This window comes from Rissa tridactyla, chromosome 4 (assembly GCF_028500815.1).
Source record: "Rissa tridactyla isolate bRisTri1 chromosome 4, bRisTri1.patW.cur.20221130, whole genome shotgun sequence".
Lineage (NCBI taxonomy): Eukaryota > Metazoa > Chordata > Aves > Charadriiformes > Laridae > Rissa > Rissa tridactyla.
In genome coordinates, this window is record NC_071469.1 from 93,132,265 (window position 1) to 93,152,492 (window position 20,228).

General features: G+C 52.0%; 1 protein-coding gene across 14 annotated transcripts in view; it reads right to left on the reverse strand.

The window, feature by feature from the left end:
- Nucleotides 1-20,228, reverse strand: part of ANKRD11 (ankyrin repeat domain containing 11) — a 159,044-nt gene that overhangs the window by 79,484 nt on the left and 59,332 nt on the right. Inside the window, exon 3 of one of the 14 annotated variants that reach the window (XM_054199228.1) lies at nucleotides 6,392-7,451. The exons of the other annotated variants lie outside the window; for them this stretch is intronic. The gene's annotated coding sequence lies outside the window, so the exon portion shown is untranslated. The remainder of the gene's footprint in view (nucleotides 1-6,391; nucleotides 7,452-20,228) is intronic. 14 annotated transcript variants of the gene reach the window in all.

Below are 20,228 nucleotides of genomic sequence, written 5' to 3' on the forward strand. Positions count from 1 at the left end.
TGTAAACTAGCAAACACAGCCCCTGGGAAGGTCCGTATGCCTCGCGCGCCCCGGCAGAGAGCAAGGCTGCCTTCGCCCACAGCAGCGCTGCAGCCGAATCTGTCCGGTGACCTCTCCCCACCCCCCGGCCACCAGATGGATTCACAAACAGCACAGCGGCGGCGACGCCAACGCCAGGGTGGGCTATCGGCGCTGTCGCACCAAGACACCCATCCCAAACCCACAGCCATGAAAACGCCGCTCAGATCCTCAGTCCGGAGAGTGCGGGAGCGGACGACGACCGAGCCTCAAAAACGAGCCGCTTCTGTTTTTCAGAAGCCATTTCCTAAAAACGCCGAGGTGCAGCCGCCCTCCCCTCCGCCGCCGGGAGGTGAAGCCTGAAGCCCTGACCCCGTTGGCGGCGCGGGGCCGGTGCTGGGGAGGCGGCGGGCGCCCCACCGCCCGCGCTATCGGCATCGCTCCTCCAGCGCAGCCCCCTCTTCCGCTCCCTCCCACCACTGCGGCAGCGCAGATGGCAGCAGTGTGACCTCGCTGTTCCTGCCTCCTTGTTTTGATCCTGCAGTCTTGATTGTTCAGGCTAATCCCACACTCCCAGCCTTGGCTGCCAGCCAGGACTGTTATTAATGGCACAAAAGCTTCTCATTCCAGCTACTTCTACATCCGCTAATGCTGTTGTTCCCTTCTCTCGCTCCCTCTCTCGCCACATTACAAACTGGAGCTGGAATATATTTTACAAGGAGGGGGGGGAAAAAAAAACACCAAACCCTCTCTGATCATCCTTTGCACGCCGAAGGCTTCACCAGAACCATACAGGAAAGGCTCATCAGCTCCAGCTATAATTACTGATGCCGAAGCAGTAAGACCACCCTGCTCATCCAGCAACCGACACCAAAGCGATAAACAGCACACGGATGTGGGGAGTTTCCAGCAATCCCTCAAGAAAAGCCAGGATCCCAGGCAGAAGTATGCACAGCCGCCCACAGGGCCCGAGGGAAGGGCTCTGCTGCCCAGGGCAGGAGAGATACCGATGCTGACCGGAGGGCTGGGGACACGAGGCCGGGCAGCACCACGGCCACAGGGGCACGGCACCCCCGGCACGGCACCCATCTGCTCTTCAGGCGGCAGCGGGGCTGCCTGGCCTGGGAAACCGCCTGCTTTCCTGCCCCTGCTCTACGCAACAAACGCCAGATTCAAGTAGCTGTAAAGCTGCCACTAAAAGCACACGCTGAAAGAAGGCTTCAAACTCTGTGCCATGTAGCCCCCCACGTGCCAGTCTTCTCTCCCTCTGCAGGGAACACAAAGTCCCCCCGTGCGGGACCTAAGGGCCATATTCAGGTACGTCCCCTCCGCCTGGTGAAGGCTTTGCACCGACAGCCCACCGTGCCGACTGCTGACCACCGCACCCCCCCTCTGCTTTACAACACCCTCCCGAGTGAGGGGCGCGCAGGGCTGAAGCCCTGTGGCAGGGACAGTTGGGTGGCCTCACCGACCGCGGGGCTGCCCGCACGATAGTGGGGTGCGGGTCCCGTGTCAGCTCAGCCTGCTGCGACCTAGGGCCGGTTTGGGAGGGGAAGGGATGAGGATATCCATCAGGGCCTTCTCACCTACCAAAAACCAGCCAGCCATGCCCACCACGCCCAAACCCCTCAATGGCTGCTGGGACACAGCTCGCAGTGACCGTAGCTGCAACTGCTCACCCAAAAGGTCTGGTCATGAGCCAGCCAAGCAGAGCAGGTCCTCAGCACCGCGCTTGCCACACTGAGCTGAACATTAATGAGGTTTAGACTGCTTTAAAGTGCAAACCTAGCAAGAGGTATGTGTCCCTGGGACCCTCCCATGGGAACAACCCCACCTTGCCGTGCTGCAGAGCAGCCAGCGTCGCAGGGGCTGGGAACGTGCTGCGTGGGGAGCATCAGGCTGGTGCGGGGTCTGAAGAAACCTGCCCGGTTTTCAGCCCAAGCTGTCGTCCTGGTGAGATGATTCACCATTCTGCCCTCGCTACTTGTCGAAATGCAGGAAAGGAGAAAAGCATCCACGGGAACATTTCTTCTGATTAGGAAGGTCGGTACATTTTTAATAAAGGGCTCTTTAAAGATAATCTCATTTCAGTATTTACACATGTTAAAGAGGTTACAGAGATCAAGGCGTAATGAAGTCAAGAAGGAGAGGACAATAACAGCGTGGCTGGGATATTACAGTGAGGGGTATCTCCAGCCTGTTGGTTTGGGCTGCAGCAGCAGGGCACAGACCCCGCGGACCCCAGCACAGGAGGAGGTTCAGGCACCGCGAACAACTTGGCTGCTGCTCACTCACGGAAAATCACCAAGCAGAATCCTTACGCGACCAGAATCTTCTCTTTTTCCTTAAATAGAGCACATCACCCCAGCCCGGCGGCGAGCCCCTGGCCCCTGCCCGCTCCTCCCCAGGCACGGGGCTGGCACGCTCGGTCTGACAGGCTCCTGCAAGCGCCCGCAGCCTCCTCCCGCCCCATCCACACAAACATCTTCAAACGCCGCAGCAGCAGCTTGTACTATAGGCAGAGCCCTTGTTTACCCAGCGCGCAGGCCTAATTTAAACTCCTGAAGTCATCTCCAGCCTTTCGCTATAGCAACCCCAGCGAATCTTCCCACTGTAATACGCGCAGAGCAGCTTTGCATCAGCTGAGGTTAAATCTGACAGAAGTGGAAAAAAAAAAAAACAAAACAAAACTTCGATATCTGCCGGCAGCTGCCGGTGTCAGCAGTGGGGTTTCAGCAAAACTCCGCTGGGAAGGCAGAGCTCAGGCGTGGCTCTTCACGTGCCACGCATTAACCCCGAGGAATTAAAAATTCTCCTGAAATGCTCAGCTCCCACTCCTGCGGGGATGGGAGGAAACCTGCTCTCGTTCCCCTCTGCCCTACGCGCGCTGGGTCTCTGTAACGTGCACAATATGCCGTTTGCTTTACGACGGATCAGTGCGACGGTTTGAGGCCGGGGGGATGCACATCGGCTCTGCGTACAGCGAACGAGGTCACCGGGAAGAGAAAGTTTATGTCAAGTTTGGAGTTATTTCTCAACCGTGCTAGAGAAAATTTCAGTGCCTGTTCAAAATTATCGTGCTCCGTTGCAGAGGGTGCAAGAGCCTAAAACCAATCTTTATTTAAAACTACTTAATAGTCGCAAGATCAAGCGGAACAAAGGGAAAAATATATTCCGAGGGAAATGTTCCTTCTAGAGCTCAAACGGCACTTGAGGTTCCCATCAAATAACTTTCAACTGAGGTTGCACAGAACCAGGAGGAAGCAGGGAAACCAGCCCGGATTACTAGATCACCGGCGAGTAGAGCAAAGATACCCGGAATTGTAGGTATTTAGCACAGCCCCAACAACAGCAGGTAAATTGGAATGCCCTCGAGAAGCAACTGGTTTTTAAGAAATAATTCGTGGAGCAGGCAAGAGAGTCACAGACATAAGGGAGACGAAAGTCAAGAACGAAGAGTAAAAATAGGGAAATAGTTGCAATTAATAAAATTAATTGTTTTCAAAGCCAAAAGGACTTGCTGCAGTCATCTCAGCCAACAGCCCAACAGGTGAAAGAACCTGAATTAGTTCTCCTTGCATTTTCTACAGATAGGGACCAACTACAGCAGATATGTTAAACCAAAGACAGTATTTAAGGGACAGCCTAATACCCTAATATTTAAGTGATGCAAGGTCTGCTACAGCCACAGACTAACCTATTCTCATACTAGCAACCTTCCTAATAAATCTGCTGCTTCATTTTTCAGTTTAATTTCTTTAGCTTCAACTTCCAGCAGGCTGGGACTATTTCCTCTATTATTTTTTTTAAAAAACATCCCAGAACAAAGCAAGCAGGACGGGTGTCAGGCAAGGTCGGCCCCAAACCTGAGGGCAGCAGATGTTTTAGAAGGGGAATCCACTCCCCAGCACCCTGCCCGGGCTCTGGCAGTCAACAACCGACGGGCTTCCAACCCACCAGATGCTCTCAACTTTCTCCTTGCTAAGCTAAATAGCTTGTGTTTCCAACTCCTAACGCATGAAATGAGTCTTCTGAGCGCCATTCAACCAACCAGCTTCTTCTTTTCTTTTTTTAAGTGCACACTACGTTAATCTCATTAGCTATGCTCATTGCAAAGCCAGTCTGTGAGCTGGTCGCACCTACTGCCCAAATAATCTTCAGCGGCTCCCGTAACACAGGGAGCACTCTCACCCCAGGGGTATCGGGGAACAAGAAATATTACTGGTTTCAGGATAAACCCGACCTTATGGTGCCAGGCCAAGGAAAACAGCAGTGGCCATGGGACCCAGAGCATCTCTTCTATCATATCCAACGCGACCCAGCATTGTTTCCAGGTGAGCAGTGCCTGTCGCCGGCCTTACCCAGCCCTTGGCACCGGGCGCTCATCCTCCCTGGCTCCAGCACACCCACACCTCAAGAATTACCCTGCACCACACCTACACCTGCTTGCCAACATACGCGACAGCCCCAGCCGTCTCCAGCCCCACACGAGTCTCCCCTGCACGCGAGTAACAGCAACTGACAGCTGATGGCCGCTTCTGCCGAGCTCTGCGGTTTCTGTAAAATTGTAGGGCTCAAGTAAGAAATACTGGGGGTCTTGAGTGTGCTTGGACATCATTGGGAAACCACCGCCTTGACGCTTCATTGTAAACATCACCGGTATTTAGGAGATCTTTTGGCGAGAACCCAAACTCTCCAGTCTTTAGTTCAGCCCCATCTTACGTTCAACTACAACCGAGAACAGAAGCACCCACGTTCTGTGACCCCAAACAAGTTCACGTGGGAAAACATTGTGTTTAAAACGCCAGGCGTCACATGATGGCAACACACCTACACAAAATGCTCAGACCTGCACCTGGGGAAAGAATTTAACCACCAGTTTCTGCTCCCCCACAGGAGCCAAGGCACCGCCTGTGTCCAAAGCACCGGGCCACCTCTTCCCCAATGCTTCAGACCTGGCGCGTGAGGCTCTGGAGATGAAGAGAAGCTGTGGCAGCTCCCCTGGAGGACAACAGTACCAGCACTACAGCAAGGACATAGGGACAAGGGGGGTGAGGATAGGGAAAGTGGCAAAGCCCTCTCCGGCAGGAGCACTGACATCTGCACGCACACAGCCTCTTCAGAAGAGAGGCAGCAGCATCAGGGAGGTCCACAATGGCCAGGAGGGATGTCCCGATGGGGACATGCTTCCAGCAACAGTTTTCTGTTAGGTGCGAGGAGCCTCATGGCAAAGGCCTCCCCCCACAAGGGGCAGCTGGGGTCCCCCACGAGGAAGCCCCTTCACCGACGTCCCCAGCGGGCCTCTGGCAGGGCACAGATGTGCAGGCAGAAACCAGGGAACGCACCACAGGTGCCTGCAGACAGCACGGCGAGAGGGGAAACGGGCCATTCATTGACCGTTCCAGATGTGGTTTTTAAAAATCATCCTTGTCCACATCACTGACATTAATTCTTGTGAGCTTAGTTGGTAGTTTGGGGCTGACAAAAACAGATCGGTCGAGAACAAGCGTGATTGCGGCTTCCCGGTACGTCCCATCAAAGGGCACAAACACAGCAGAGGGAAAGTCTGCGTGTGCCCTTCACAATGCGGCAGCAACACTGACCAGATGGGTCTCTAAATGGGATTAAGAGGAAGACGGCTCTACTACAGCCAGCCCTTTCCTCCAGGGCTGGAAACTCACCCTCCTGACAGCCAAGGCTCCACAACGGGGAACCAGCCCTTTGCCTTTACCCTCTTTGTTCTTCCAAGCCATCTCCTCCCTCGCGTTTACCTTACGGACCTGCCATCTCCCTCCGGCTCCTAATTCCTCCTTCTTTGGAAAGACTCTGAGATGCACATTATACAAGATACACAAAAATAAATTGTTTTTAATCCTCCAGATTCTAGTGCTCCCGAACAAGAATCTTAAAGAGCTTTACAAACAATGGATTAAGCCTTAAGACTCCCTGCGAGGTAAGAAAGTGCCTCTCTCACAGAAGCAGAGGAAGGTGAGCGAGGCTGAAGGCTGCACCATGCGACTCTACCATCGCTGCAGAAGTGACCTGTTTCTATACGCACAAACATAAGTGAGTCTACGACTGATCCATCATCGGCCTAGCGACACCTTTGCCATTTCGCTCCAGGCTCTGAAGCGGCTTCAAAAACACCATACATCTTCCAAATGCCAAATGCTTTCTTTCCCACCTTGAAGCACCCGGAGTGCTACTCAAAATGCCCGGCCCGAGACAAAGCACCCCAAGGACGGCGGCAGCGCTGGGTGCTGAAGCTGCGGCCGCAAGGCTTCTCTTGGAGCACTATTAAGATTTCATGACAACTGGCTTTCGTTAGCAGGCGCACAGGAAGCTTTCTCGGCGTGTATTTCGAGCAGCTCACCGGATGCAATCCTACGGAGAAAGGCACCTTCTTGCTTTGCTCCTCAATGTTAAGATGACTTTGGGTCACATGCTCCGTAGGCTCCAGACTGCAACCTATACCAAACATGACATCACTTTATTCCTAGTGCATCCCGGTCCGTAAAGCCCTTATATTTCTTCCCAAATATATTTTGCATGCATCCTGTAAACAAGCTTTACATCCTTTTGATCAGCACTCTGCACGGAGCCCGGGGAGGGGGAGGAGACTTCCTGTTCCACTATTGCAATCGCTCTCAGCAACGTGCTGCGCTCAGCTCTTGCCACCCCGTGAGCAATGATGAAATTTTCTATTTTGGTGGCTTTTTCTTCATATCTTTGTAGCAAGCGGGCTGCACTCTAGTCCAGCATCGCTGTTGATCTGAATGTGATTTTTAATTCATTTTAAAGTGGCAGAGCTATTTGTTGCAGCGTCTCCTTTTCACGCCAAGGTGGCCAACTAAGAACCCTGTTCTCTAGCCAAATGTTTTCACACTACCCGGCTTCTCAGTTCCCTTGCCGGTTGTCTGAAAGCAGACATTTTTGCAAAAGAACTTGTTCACAGAAAAAATAGACTCCTCTATGCAGTAAAGCACACCACCGTGTTTTCTTGCTATTGCTTATCTGCTGAAGATAAATCCGGTTTCTGCTTGCCCGCAGGCAATCAGCCAAATGCTCACCAGCTGATACCTCCCTGTACCTCGTGGCAACTTCACGTGCCCGAACCCTCGCTTCTCTTTCGACCCACCGCCTCCGAGAGGTACAGCCTTTCCACGCCGCCAACGTGAGCGCCGATACAAAAACAGTCCGCCCTTGTTCCAGAGACGCACCACCAGCTGAAGCTGCAGAAGGTTGATATCTTCCCCTCTTTGGAAAGAGCAAACACCCACCGGCTCCAGCGGCCACTGGAAGCCTAAGTGCTGTGTAAATGGTTAAAGGCAATCGCTTGTGCTCTCTTGTGACTCCAGCTCATCGCTTCCACGTCCTGCCTTTGCCAGCTCATATGAGGAGCTTATAAAATCGGCACGCTGTAGGCAGCCTAGCTGCAACACAGGAATGTTATGTAGTCAGTTACTAATATAGTGTTTTGCATATTGTATTTCAAACACTACATGCTTCTACATGCTCAATGTCAACAAGGCGAAAAAACTGTCAGACCAAAATGAAGTCTTCCTAATATGAGTTATTAGCTATACAGCAGGCTACCAGGTGCACTGCAAAGACCCTGCAGGGATATTCCTCCATTCATTTCATCCCTTTCCTTTTGAGAACAATCTCGGTTCCCTTTCTAATTATTTTCCTCTAGCTGAGATCGGTGTGCTTCTCAGCTCTCCCCGCCGCGAGTCCAGCGCGGGCTTCCACACGCTCTGCACCGGGGACAGGTATCGCTCCGACAGAAATGCCTTACATTCATCCACGAGACGAACCGCGAGGACCTGGCAGGTTTAAGATACTCAACAGGGAGGAAAAACAAAAACAGCAGAGATTCTTCTGGGTTAAACCACTTCCAAATTCAAGGAAAAGCAATTTTTTTTTCAGCAAACAGAACATATTACATGAAGCTGTGGGTGTGCTACTCTTACAGATGCTCTACGTGAACCAAAATTTGCTGAAATTATTACAGAAACATTCCACCATCTCCCAAAACAAGCATCTTTGTGTATCTTTGCCTGGCTAAATTACGAAAAAAAACCTGCATAGTGGAGCACAGTTTCCATTTCCTCGCACACTCCTACCAGGGCTGTGCTTACAAGTAAACGCACCGACCTTTTCTCAAAGAAATCAGTGTTTGCTGTTCCTTATAAATTTGCAGAATTTTGGCTCGTTTCCATTTCACCCACTTTTGAATACGATGCTCCCCACCCCCACACAACTGTTCCCTTCTGAGGGATGACAGGCCGTCCAAAAAAATAACAGGAGCGCTCGAGCTCCTCGCTGCCTCCCCGGATGGCATCGCTCCGGTGGCAGGCAAAGGAGCACCGGGAATTTCAGACCAGCCCGTTGTAGGGAGCGACACACCTTAATTCAATGTACCAATTTCTCCTCGCCTCTGATAATGACACTTTTCCAGCGCTCCCCTCACCCCAGATCTTCTATACAATCATTTGCGGCACGTTTTAATACTTTATTATTGTCCTATCTAAAATTGGACCTCAAATCCCTTACGAAAGGCACAGTGTTACTAGAAGGACTGCCCCGCAACCTTGCTCTGTTTTTCCATCACTGCTGATGAGGTACACAAAGAATGAGATTTTTCAATTTGTTTTGTCCACGAGCCAAAAATTCCTTTTAATGAACTGAATATGGTGCCTGTGCTAGTCTCTCACCGCTCCAGCTCAACTCTCACTTACAACAGTCACTGCCTACAACACGGAGTTGGCCTCCTTTTGCAGGAAAATAAGGCCAAACCAGCTTGAAAGCATGTTTGGAATCTGGAGATTAATTCCATGTAAACTAATGCATTCAAACCTCTTTGTACGGCTTCAGAAAGGGCTGTCTGATCCCGGCGAGAAGTAGGGCAGCGCATACCCATGCCGTACGATGGGGAGGCGGGCAGAGCTGCCTCCATTTTGGAACTCTTTACTAAAGAAGCGTCCTGCCCCGGAGATCCGACTGCGTCGCCGCTCAGCCACCAGCCCGCACCACAGCCCATGGTACCCGCTGGCAGGAGGATGGGGAGCACCATGGAAAGGCCTGCGGGGAAACAAAGAGGTGCCGGAGCGGGCGGGAGGGCAGGGCAGCGGGTCAGGAGGCGGGAGGGCTCCCACGGGAGCCTCTGCCCGGGGACCCGGAGCTTTTGTTTGGTGGAAAAATGCCGGGAGCAAAGGCCGGCGAGGCCACGGGGCTGCGATGGACGGGATGCTGCTCCCGGGGGTGAGCCCGTGGCGGGCAGCAGGACCGTGTCCCCCGGCCCGCGCTGCAGCACTCCCCTTGCCAACGGCTCCCCGCTGCTCTCCACCATCTCTCTCTCTCTGGGAGATAAATTATTCAGAATGAAACCATTTTAAACTCTGTTGGGATGCTGAGCAAAGCTAAGATGGGTGGTGCTGCAGCGGAAGCTGTCAGGGACACGACCAGAAACCAGGTCTTCCTCACACGGAAGGTTACAAGTGCAATCACAGTCGATCCCGCCTCGAACCCGATGCCACGAAATGCTGTGAAATAACTGAACACAAAGCTCTACGAATACCCAGTCACACCATATCAACTTGAGCGCAAGGCCCAGGGACCTGCCACGCCACGTCCATTCACAGGAGGCTCCCACAGAGCCACCCCATCGGTGATGTTTGAGCACCAAATGCCCTTATTCCTGTATTTTCTTCCTGATGGCATGGTATAAAGCAGCAGAAATAAGGACAGCTGAACAGAGTATGGTTTGCACGGTCATCTTCATGTGCCAGGGCAGCGAGGGGAGCAACACGGTGGCTCACGCATCCAGATGTGCTTCATGGATGCTCCTGCAGACCCACCTGCGCAGCTGTGCTCGCCCGTGGGGATGGGAGATAAAAACAGGGATGGCACATGGAGCCTGACCAGTGCCAAATTCCTCCTGGGTGACCGGGCACACCCAGGCTCCCAACGCTGTGGGCTGCTGCCACAGTTAGGTGGGAGGAGATCGCTCCCACCAGAGAGACGCGGCGCCGAGGCCACAGAGGTGTCCCAGAGCCAACATGCCCCTGTGCTTCTGGGAGGACAGGAGCCCTCCCGCTGCCCTCCTGCTGTGGGATGGGTCCCCGGAGAGGTCCCCTGACCACCCGCTGGACTCAGGACCCACCACTGAGCTCCTTTCCACCAGGAGTAGAGAAGCTACTGGCATGCGGCACGTGGCCAGCAGCGGCTGCCAGCACGTATGCTCCCTCGACACGAGCACCGGTGAGGTACTTGACACGGGTCCCCACCGTACAGATGCATTCAGGTCAAAAAGGAGAACACCAACAAAAAGGTAGTTCAGAGAAGAGGCCTTTTTTTTTTTTTTTTTGCCTTGTTTTGTTTTTAAACGAGGAGGCAAAATAATTAAATGGCCTGGAAACTATTCCACATTAAAAGTCACTATAGCACTAAAAATCTAGCTCTGACAGTTATGGGTGAAGCCCTTTAAAAGTTACCATGGTAGTTGATGCAGCTATTCGCCCACTCGTTCTTCAATAATGCTGGATTATTTTTTTTGATGCGATTCAACCACAAACAAGCAAATGCTGCTGAGGGAAAAAGTACTTTCTCGCACCATAAAAAAACCCCCATCCTTTATCTCTGCCACAAGCGCAGAGCGAAGGAGGAGACGGCAGGTAACAGGGAGCCGAGCCAAACATGCAACGCTGAACTTCTCCCCCTCCCTCTCCTGGGAGAGAGAGGAAATTTAAGAAGCAGATTCAGGATTTCAGCATCCATTTCACTTTCCCTCCCCGCCTCCTGAACTATCGCTCCCTGGGCCCCAAACGGCTATTCAGATGCTATGTCAGCTGAACGCTACGTTCGCTTCCTCTCTCAACCACCAGCTCAGCAAGCCTCGCAACGCGCTAGATGTCAGACCAGAAAGCCAAGTATTTTTGGAATACATCTTCCCTCCTTTTAATTAAGCGCTCAGGTAGAGAGCGGCGCAGGCAGAAGCGTTGGCTCCGCAAAGCCACATCCAGCGAGGCCGAGAGAGGCAAGTCGGAGCAAGACAAGACCCAAACAAAGGAAAGCAAACACGGGCTGTAAGGGAGGAGCAGGATACAACTGCGTTGACCTGCCCGGCTATTATTTTCGCAATCAAACCAAGGTCTAGAAACTCCTACGGCCGAAGGGAAGGCTTCGCCCGCCCGAGAACGCCTCGCAGCAGCCTCCCCATCAGCGCAGCCCTCATCCCGTGTGCAGATGGAAAATGAAAACCTCCCAAACCCCAGCCCGGCTGCAATCACTGCAGAGTCGCCTCCCCATCTGCCAGATGAACCCAGCTCCTTCCCCAGGGACCCCGGGGCGGCACCCCGGGAACAAGGGTTGCCGTAGATCAGCCCCCACAAACACGCAGCTCTGAGCGGGGTGAGGCAGATGGGGAGAAGGAATAAGCAGCTTCCATCACTAAGCCGGGGAAGGCAAGACCGAGCCTGCGCGCCGCAGACGCCAGGGGCACGCCGTGGCGGGGTGCAGCCAGCCCGGGGGGCCACCCCATGGGCCAGCCTTCTCGCCTGGTGCTAGCCTAAGCAACACGTACCGCTGGCTCTCCCAAAAATAATATCTCTCATTCTTAATCCCATATAAATTATTTGTTACAATAAATACTTGGACTGAAAGCCTCAAGGCTTTGCTAACAAAGCTGGGTTTGCGCGCGGGCTGCCAGGTTTTGAGAACTGGTTTAATCAGCTGGAGAAGCTGCTGGCGTGCCCGGGGAGCCCGTCCAGGCTTCGCGAGGCACAGCTCCCGTGAAAAGAGCCGCTCTCGGCTCTTCTTTCCCACAGTCCCCTCGACTCCCATCTTCCCAACCCAAAACAACGCAAACTGGGAAAATGTTTTGCCACAGTATGAACTGGGAGAAAACAATCACCACCGCAGCCCTCGAACGGGCCCGTCCGCTTAGAGATCCCTGTTTTTGGCGAGGGGCAGCGCCTGTGCCGAAGCGTGTTTCCAGCCAGCGCCCCGGCGAGCAGCAAGCCAACAACTTTCAAGATGAATTAAGGCCACCGCTTCCGTGGAGTTACGCCGGTGGAAGGCGGCTTTGTTAAACCCAACTGAAAGCTAAAAAACGTGCTACGTTCACCCCATTGTTCCTTCGCCTTTTCTAATAGCTGTTTTCTCTCCTCCATCACTCTCGGGCTTCGCACGCTCAGCTGTGACTCTTTGTGCCTCCCTTTCGCTGCCTTCTGCTTCTGTTTGTCCTTTTGATCTCCACTTCTCGGCTTGTGTTTTCTGCTGCGTCCCCATCCCCCACGCCTGATTTCCACTTTTATTAGGGTGCGAGGCAGAACGGCTCAAAGGATGAACAATGCGTTTTAGCTGAAAAGGCTTTGAAGCTGAATCGTGTTGTTTACCGATAGATTCCCCAATCTCCTGCTGAAATAAAATAGTGTTTTACCTCCACCAAAGCGCTTGCTGTTTATTTTCAGTGAGAAGCAATTATAAAAAGCTGATGGCACGTTAAATGCATAAAAACAGGATCAGGAGGACAGGAGTATGATCACTTAAAAAAAAAAACCAACAACAACAAAAAAAACCCAGACAACCACACCTCCCAACAGCCCACAGTTTCTAGCAGAAATTATTCTGGAGTCCAATTGTAAAGCTTCTGCTGCTGCACGGAGAGGTTAAAGCTCCAACCAGCTCCCAAAAGCCGCTGTGAGCCAGCACATTGGTTTGGGTTCTCCATACAAGCGTGTGCTTTCCTTCAGCGCTGAAGAGGAACATGTACCAAAGAGCTGCCTTCCCATCCGAGTTCCTTTAACTCCAAAGCATTACTTCAATTAACGCACGCTCTTTCAAGTTTAAATATTGAAACTCTTCAAGCTGGGCAAATTACAGCCAGTGACAAAGTACAGCCACACAGCTCCTGTCCCCGTTGTGGCTTCCCTGCCCACCCCCAAGGCCAGGCATCCAGTCCCAAAGCCAGACCTCTGCCCCAGGACTCCCCAGCAGCAGCACCTCCCCAAAGACGATCCTGGGGTGGGTAATACTACCTATCAATTAAGAAGCAGGACGGGAGATAAAAAGCAGAATACCATGAGCCGTGGAGATAAGATTTTAGTTCCCTGGTCTGCTCAGGGCTTCGTTACCACCCAGAATTAGACCCCACCGCGGCAGTACGAGCGGGGCTCAGCCAGACGAGGGGCAGAGCAGGTCCTGGAGCACCCAGACTCCCTGGAGCACCCCGAGCCCCGGGCGCCTACTGGCACAGGCGAGAGGCGGCAGGGCTGAGAGCCTGGGGCGAAGCGCCCACCTGGGCTGCGGGGGGGAAGAAGCAAAACACACCAAAAACACCACTGATTCACGAGCCGCGTTAGTCAGCAGCAGCCGCCTCCGTCAGCCGGGATGCCCAACCCCACCTGGGCAGGAGAACACATTGAACTGCGGAAAGGAAAAGGCCAGGACAAGCCTATAAGGTCTGCATCTCAAAAAAGTCATGGTCATCATACTTGAGCAGAAATAAAAAGGCTAATCTCCGTGAGAAGAGCAGCACCTTAGCGCCCGTGAGCCACCCCAGGAACCCAGTCACTACAGACAGGCAGCCAGGAGAGCTGGGCAACTGCCCCCCTGCCAGCTCCCCGCTGCAAGAACAGACTTCTGCATGCTTAACGGCAAATTAAAATAAATTAAACCTCAGCTCATGCAAAGTGTACAATTATTTTTTTCATCACAGGTAAATTTTCAAGCTGACTGACCAAACAAAGAAAGCATAAAATAGTTGAGGCTAAATTATGCCGCTCTGACTACAAGCTATAATCTCTGTTATTCAAAATTCAAGATTTGCAGGCTATAGAGTAGGTTTGGGAGCTGTTAATCAATGACTGAAATGAAAGATAATGCTCTACACGATGCACAGAGCTTCCTCAGAGGGAAGAGAGATTAACTCTCTCTAGATCACAGCCCTCAACCAAACAAGTTTATTTCCTTACCATCACTATACCTCAATCATTTACAGCAATACTAGACCAGTGCCAGACCACAATTTTAAGCAAAGAGCTTTTATTTTTAGGGAATAAAAATCTCCTTTTTAAAAAAAAAAAATAAAATAATCTCCTGCAGCTGGAGACAGCCTGCTTTAAAGAACAGGGGCAGTGGGAAGTGACAGTGCCTAGAAGCTCCCTAGGCAGAAGCCAGAAGTGGCCTTGGCTACTTAGGCCTCCTTTAGTTAAGGTGCAGGGAGGAACTCAAGCAAAATTCGTGTTACTTAAGTGCTGCAAAAACCAAAAACCAACCTCAGAGCCTAGCATAAAGCAGCTCTGTAGATCAGCTATTTGCCAAATTTTCTTAGTTAAGAAAAAGCAGTCTGAAAAACACCCGGTTTTCTTACCCCTGCTCTTGTCCCCAGAAGTTTAGAGTCGAAGACTCAGGAAAGAACACAAGATTCGATTTAAATTCTTAAGGAAAACGTGGAAAGTCATTCTGTCCCTCCTCCAACCCCACACATTCTAGCGCACACGAGTGCCGGTACCATACCGACATGAAGAGAAGCATGGAAACCCCCCCTTAACAAAAACTACCCAACAGATATCTGAACTCCTGGCCTCACCAGCATCCAGAAACGTTAATTCCACCTTACGGGACATCACAGCAGCGCTCGGGTACTTGCAGCCTTGAAGTGAAAAGCACAAAAGGACGAAATTCAAAATCTGCAGGTGTCCCGAGCGGTGCATATCTCTTACTCCTCCTTACTCCTCCTTCAGCCCGTCTGCATCTCTGAAGACTCCCAAGTCACGCGCTCACGAGAGTCTCATTTATTCTCTACTGAGTAAATACTTTGAAGTTTTTAACGATAAAAATATAATGATGGCACTCGAACAAGCAGATTTTAGAAACAATAGGCTAGCATTCCCGAATTAAAGCACATGAACGTGCACCATGCATATATGTTAAGACATGAAATTTCCAGCGGAGCAGTAATCACAAAAGGTATGTTGCTGATTGTTTTGCATTCCTCGAAAAAGAAAACTACACACTTCACACCAGTGATTTCAAAACAAAACTGCTGATAACTTAAAAATATTTTTCCAGTAACTACAACAAAAATGGTTCAAGTATCTTCTACTTTAAACAGGAGGGAGGAAAATTCCCATCTCACAGCAGGGAGGTTTGCTGCCAGGTTTCAAGGTCTGCTGGTGGCCCAAAACAACAGCGCTGCGCTCGGGTGCCAGGGATGGGTTTGTTTCCCTCCTTACAACACCTGCAAACCTCCTCAGCCCTGATTTTGGAAACAGGATTTGTATCACCCTCTGCCTTCCAAGAAACACCTTCAACACAGAAGCAACATCAATATTACTTCAGTTGCAAAAACTCACCTATCTACTAAGACAGTTCGTAGTTTCTAAAACTAAAATTTCATCAACTCAAACCCCACACCGTGAGATGCAAAAAGAGCTGGGGCCGTTGAATAAAGTCTACCTAAAGCACCAACGTGTTGGACGGCACTGGATCGGCGGTGGGGCTGGGCATGGCGCTCCGGCTCTCCTGCGCCGGGAGGATGGATGCTTCCGGAGCTGCGCTCAGGAGGTCTAGGGACAGGGCGAGGAGGAGCTCACCGGATGCTGGAGCTCCATTCGAGATGCTTCTCACAAGAAGGACTAGGAATTACGGACGGCAAACGGAAGAAACATCTGCTGGGTAGTGGGCAGCCATCTGGGCTCAGCAGTGCCACGGGAAGAGAAATCCTCTGCAGACTTTCCGTGGCGCACAGAGAAAGCTCCCATCGGCGAGCCAGCGCTCATCGCAGACTGACATCAAAGCAGAAAACATCCACGGCATTTTTTTGGCGTAAATTACTTTTCGTGGCATGTGAGAGACACCGGCTGAATCCCTGATCAGATGGCAAAGGTGGTTAGTCTGGGTTTGGGGCAGGGAGCAGCGGCCCTGGCCGGCAACGGAGGGGCCGTGCCACGGCGTGAGCACTCCCGCTGAGCCTGCCTTATTTAACAGTTTTGCAACATCCTTTGGAGCCCCAATAACTTAATTTTTTATGAAAGGGCATAAAATGTTCAGTGTTCACTATCAGTCACAGAGGTGAGCAGATGCAAGCGCACTACTTAATTTTCAAGGCAATTTTGCAAGGCTGCTTCGTTTTCTTTCTGTATCTACAAAGAGCGCATTGCCGCCTTCATTAGGTATCTCCTTGTTTTCAGTAGCTTACGCACTGAAAAAAGCAAGACTAAAAAAAGAAATCACGACACTGGAAACAGCCGTCTTCATAAAAACTGTTTTTAAACACCTACTCAGTCAAAACTGCGCAATAGGGGAGCAAGACACGGTTTGCACACCCATTCAGGTGTTCGCCTTTTCCCTAAACGCTCAAAAAGCTCCGGACAAAACCTCCAGCTGCAGGGTACAGCCTGCACAGAGACGCCTTTGGCTTAACTCAAAGATTGTTTCCCGTTTCATTAAGACGGGGCTACCGAGGGGCAGCGATTCTCTCGTTAAACCGCGGTTTGCAGAAAGCCACCAGCACAAAGGCATTTCCCAAACGCCGAGGCCAAAGCCGGCAGGGCTGTCACGACGCTGGAGGAAAAGGGGGAGAGGCCGGGGCTGCAGCCGTAAGGCACCATGTGTCCTCCGGCAGACCCTGTCTGGAGGGCGGGCGGGTGGGCGGCGTGCTGGAGCCGCTCGGGGAAGCCAGATGCGAGGCCTGGCACTGACGCCAGCAGCCGAGCTATTTTTATGAACCAATGGGTTGCGGTGCCGGAGCAGGAGCTGCTTCTCCCCTCCGAGCACAGCTCACCGCGCTCAGCCGGGAGAGAGGGATCCAGGCGGCTCTCAGGGACGAGGGGGGAACCCAGCACCCGTCACTGCCAGACCAGGAGGGAATTTGGGCACCGTGCTCTGCCCACATGGACAAGCAGCAACTCTTAAAGTGGTATCTTTTTTTCTTTTATGTATCTTTTTTTTTTTTTTTTGCCAGGGAGGCTTCCCCATCAGAATCCACAGAAAAATCCATTAAATCACCTCCCACACAGCACCCTAATTAAGTGATCATTTCTCTTGGGCACAAAGACATCTACCTGCACCCTAAGCCCTTCCCAAGGTCAGCTCCCTCCTCCCTGGGCAAGTCAACAGCACGCACCAATTCCCATTTGGGGGGGGGGGGGGGGGGGAGGTCAAGACAATAAAAGTTTAACTCAAAGAAACATATTCCAATTATTCAGTGCACGTCACCAGTTTTCACCGGGCTTTCAAACGCTTTGCAGTTTCCGGAAGCTGAATGCCAGGACTACCTGCTGAAATTATCAGAGCAACGCCGGCCTTCCTCGTGCTCTCTCCATTTTCTCAGGCTTCCTTCCTGGCTTCCTTCCAGCATTCCCATCTCTTACAGAAGATCCTGTTTTCCTTCATCGTCTGGGTTGTCTCCTCCTCTTCCTTCTCATTGCCACCCACTCATTTTTTTCATCTTTCCCAATACTGTATTCGCTACATCCTCTCTCGCTGCAGCCCTCTCCCCCCCGCCCCGGGCCACCCAGCAAACCGCCGCGGGTGCCACTCGCTCCAGAGCCAGGGTATGCCACGCGCTTGCCAGCGTCCAGGAGAACACCCAGGTCAGAAGCCTTTTCCTAGCCCACACCCTGACTGTCGCTGAGCCACAAGGACACGTGGCTTCTCCCTCGAGCATCCCGATGTTTGAGAAACTCCCCGATACTGTCTCAGTAGTCGGTCCTTACACCCGCCTCAGCCCGGGTGCCCAGGAAATGATGTCTGCTGAGAAGAGCAAAACAAGCGGCAAACTGAGCCTTTTTTCTTCTTCCTCCTTCCCTTCCTCTAGCCCGGATCAAAAAAGCCACATACAACTGAGAGCTCCTCTCAGCCTCCTCCACGCCGGCCCCGCTGCAGAGCGCATCCGTACCCCCCCGCCACGCTACCCTCTCTAAAAATGTACAGGTCGGGCAGCGCATTACGCACAACAATCCCAATTCTAAAAAGCACCAAATGCATTACTAATAAAATAGCAATGCGGTCATCCCGAAACTTCCTCTGACTAGAAGAGGCCGCCTGCCTTCCACGGCGGGAGTGAGCGAGCCGCCGTTTCTGTGGCCCGCGGGTTGCTGGCTCCAGCCCCACGCTAGACGCAGCAGGTCCCTCGAAGCTCAGCTCCGCAGAGGCCTGAGCACAGGGCAGGCTCGGGGGTTTTTCAATCACCAGGCTACGCAGACAGGCACTTGACAACACACGTTAAACTTAAGCCATGACAGTCACCACCGAGAGCAGCTCCACACCCTCCATCGCTCCCTTGCAACAAACCGAGACAAGAACAAACAGGTGGAAAATGACCGTTTTCAGCTCTTTGGGGGAGGTATTCCAGTTCTCTCCTTTTTTTTTTTGGCAGTCAAACTACGGCCTCTGACACAAAACTGAGCCCGGCCTGCCCTGCAGCCTCCATTAGTGCTACTGCACACTCAGGCAAGCTGCAGAGCTGTTTTTACCCGGTGCAGAGAGACGATGCCCACCCAAGACGTTGGACATCAGTGCTCTGGAACCAGCTCAGTGCCACCTCGTCACCACCCACCCAGTCCTTGTGTTCACTCCATACCATAAAGGCTGAAGAGTCCTGTCAGCGTCAAAGCATCTAAAAGCTCCTCAGAGGGACATCGAGCATTTGTCAGGTGCCTGGCTTGTTTTTCACACGTCCACATCTTCATAGCACCACTCACAGCAGTGCCCAGCACTCGCCCCTTGGCTCTGAGAAGGGGGGAATGCTCCCCTTGGTACCACCGTGGACACAGACACACAGCTTCTGCCAAAGCCTTGTTCATGAGTTAACAACGCTCATCCGGAGAAGATCCCAAAGAAGCCAGAGCAACACACATTTTTCAGCCATTCTGCAAGAAACCCTGAATCGTTTGTGGTCACCTGGGCACAAGTGAAAAGCAGTGCCTCACCCAGGTGTTCCCGTAAACCACCTACACCCACTTTCCTTCACCCGAGATTTGCAAAGACTGTTGATTCATCTTAGTACTTGGGTGCAATCTGCTGACCGATGTTTTGACTAAAGCCTCAAGCACACACTAAGGGCAGGCGAGAAAACATCTAGGCAGGAAAGCTGCAGAGACTGTAAACCTTTACTGTAAGTCCCAAGACTCCAAGAGGTCCATGCATTCCCGCAGTGCAAGCTGAGCACCCGTACGTGCCTACGCCGGCTCATACCGCTCGTGTTTACAGATCCTTTCTCAGCTTGACATTTTGCTTAATACTAATTTGACTTAAAGAGAATGGTCTGTTTCAAAGAGACGCTGCTTATAAACCAAAACCAACGTGAAGGTTTGACATGGCCACCGCATGTGGATCATGAGCTGCTAGAATGAACTTCTACACACTGCAAATAAAAAGCTTTGCTTACGTTTAAAAACATTTACATTTCTTCTAATAAACTAGACAGAGCTGTGAGGGGAATCAGAGGTTTCCTTAAAAATCCTGAAAACGGAGGCCATCTCTGACCTCCTTTTGTAGAGCTCCTGGTGCTCAACCTGAGGCTCATGTACCTTACACTGAACTTCTTGCTCCACAGATCCCTTCTTTCAGTACCTACGACCTGCGTGGCCCTGCTGTTTATTGTTGGCGTTTGCCACTTACAAGACACAACGGCAGAGTGCTCCATCAGCCAGCGCAGGGCATCCGACACCCACCCTCTGCACGAGTCCCAAGGTCTCCTTCACATAACCGGAGCCGTAGAGATAGCAGTGCTGACAGCCATGATAAGGGCACCTCCAGACCAGCCGGTGGTTGCCCTCATGGTCATTTAAGCTAGGCCCTTTAGCACACTGCCCGCATACACTTTGGGTTCATTACAGGTGCTAGCAATGGCTTAGGTATGGACAACATTAAGTTTACTACAGCTTTCAACGAAGATGTGGTGTGAGACAGGAGCCATCACTCCACGGGACACAGGAAGATGTGGAAGAGCACAAGAAGGACCAGGGTTGATCCCTGAACAGCAGCATCTCCCAGCACCCAGGGGCTGAACGCAATAGGAGCCCCTGCCTGGCACAGAAACAAGACACCATCGATGAGCTGTCAAGCACCACAGTTCCTCTTCAAAAGGCACTACCCAACGACACATTTTAACCTCTACCATTTTTTCAAAAACCACCAAGCCTACACTCACAGTGGTGACAAACATCTGCATGACCTCAACATCATTGTCTTTCAGCGGG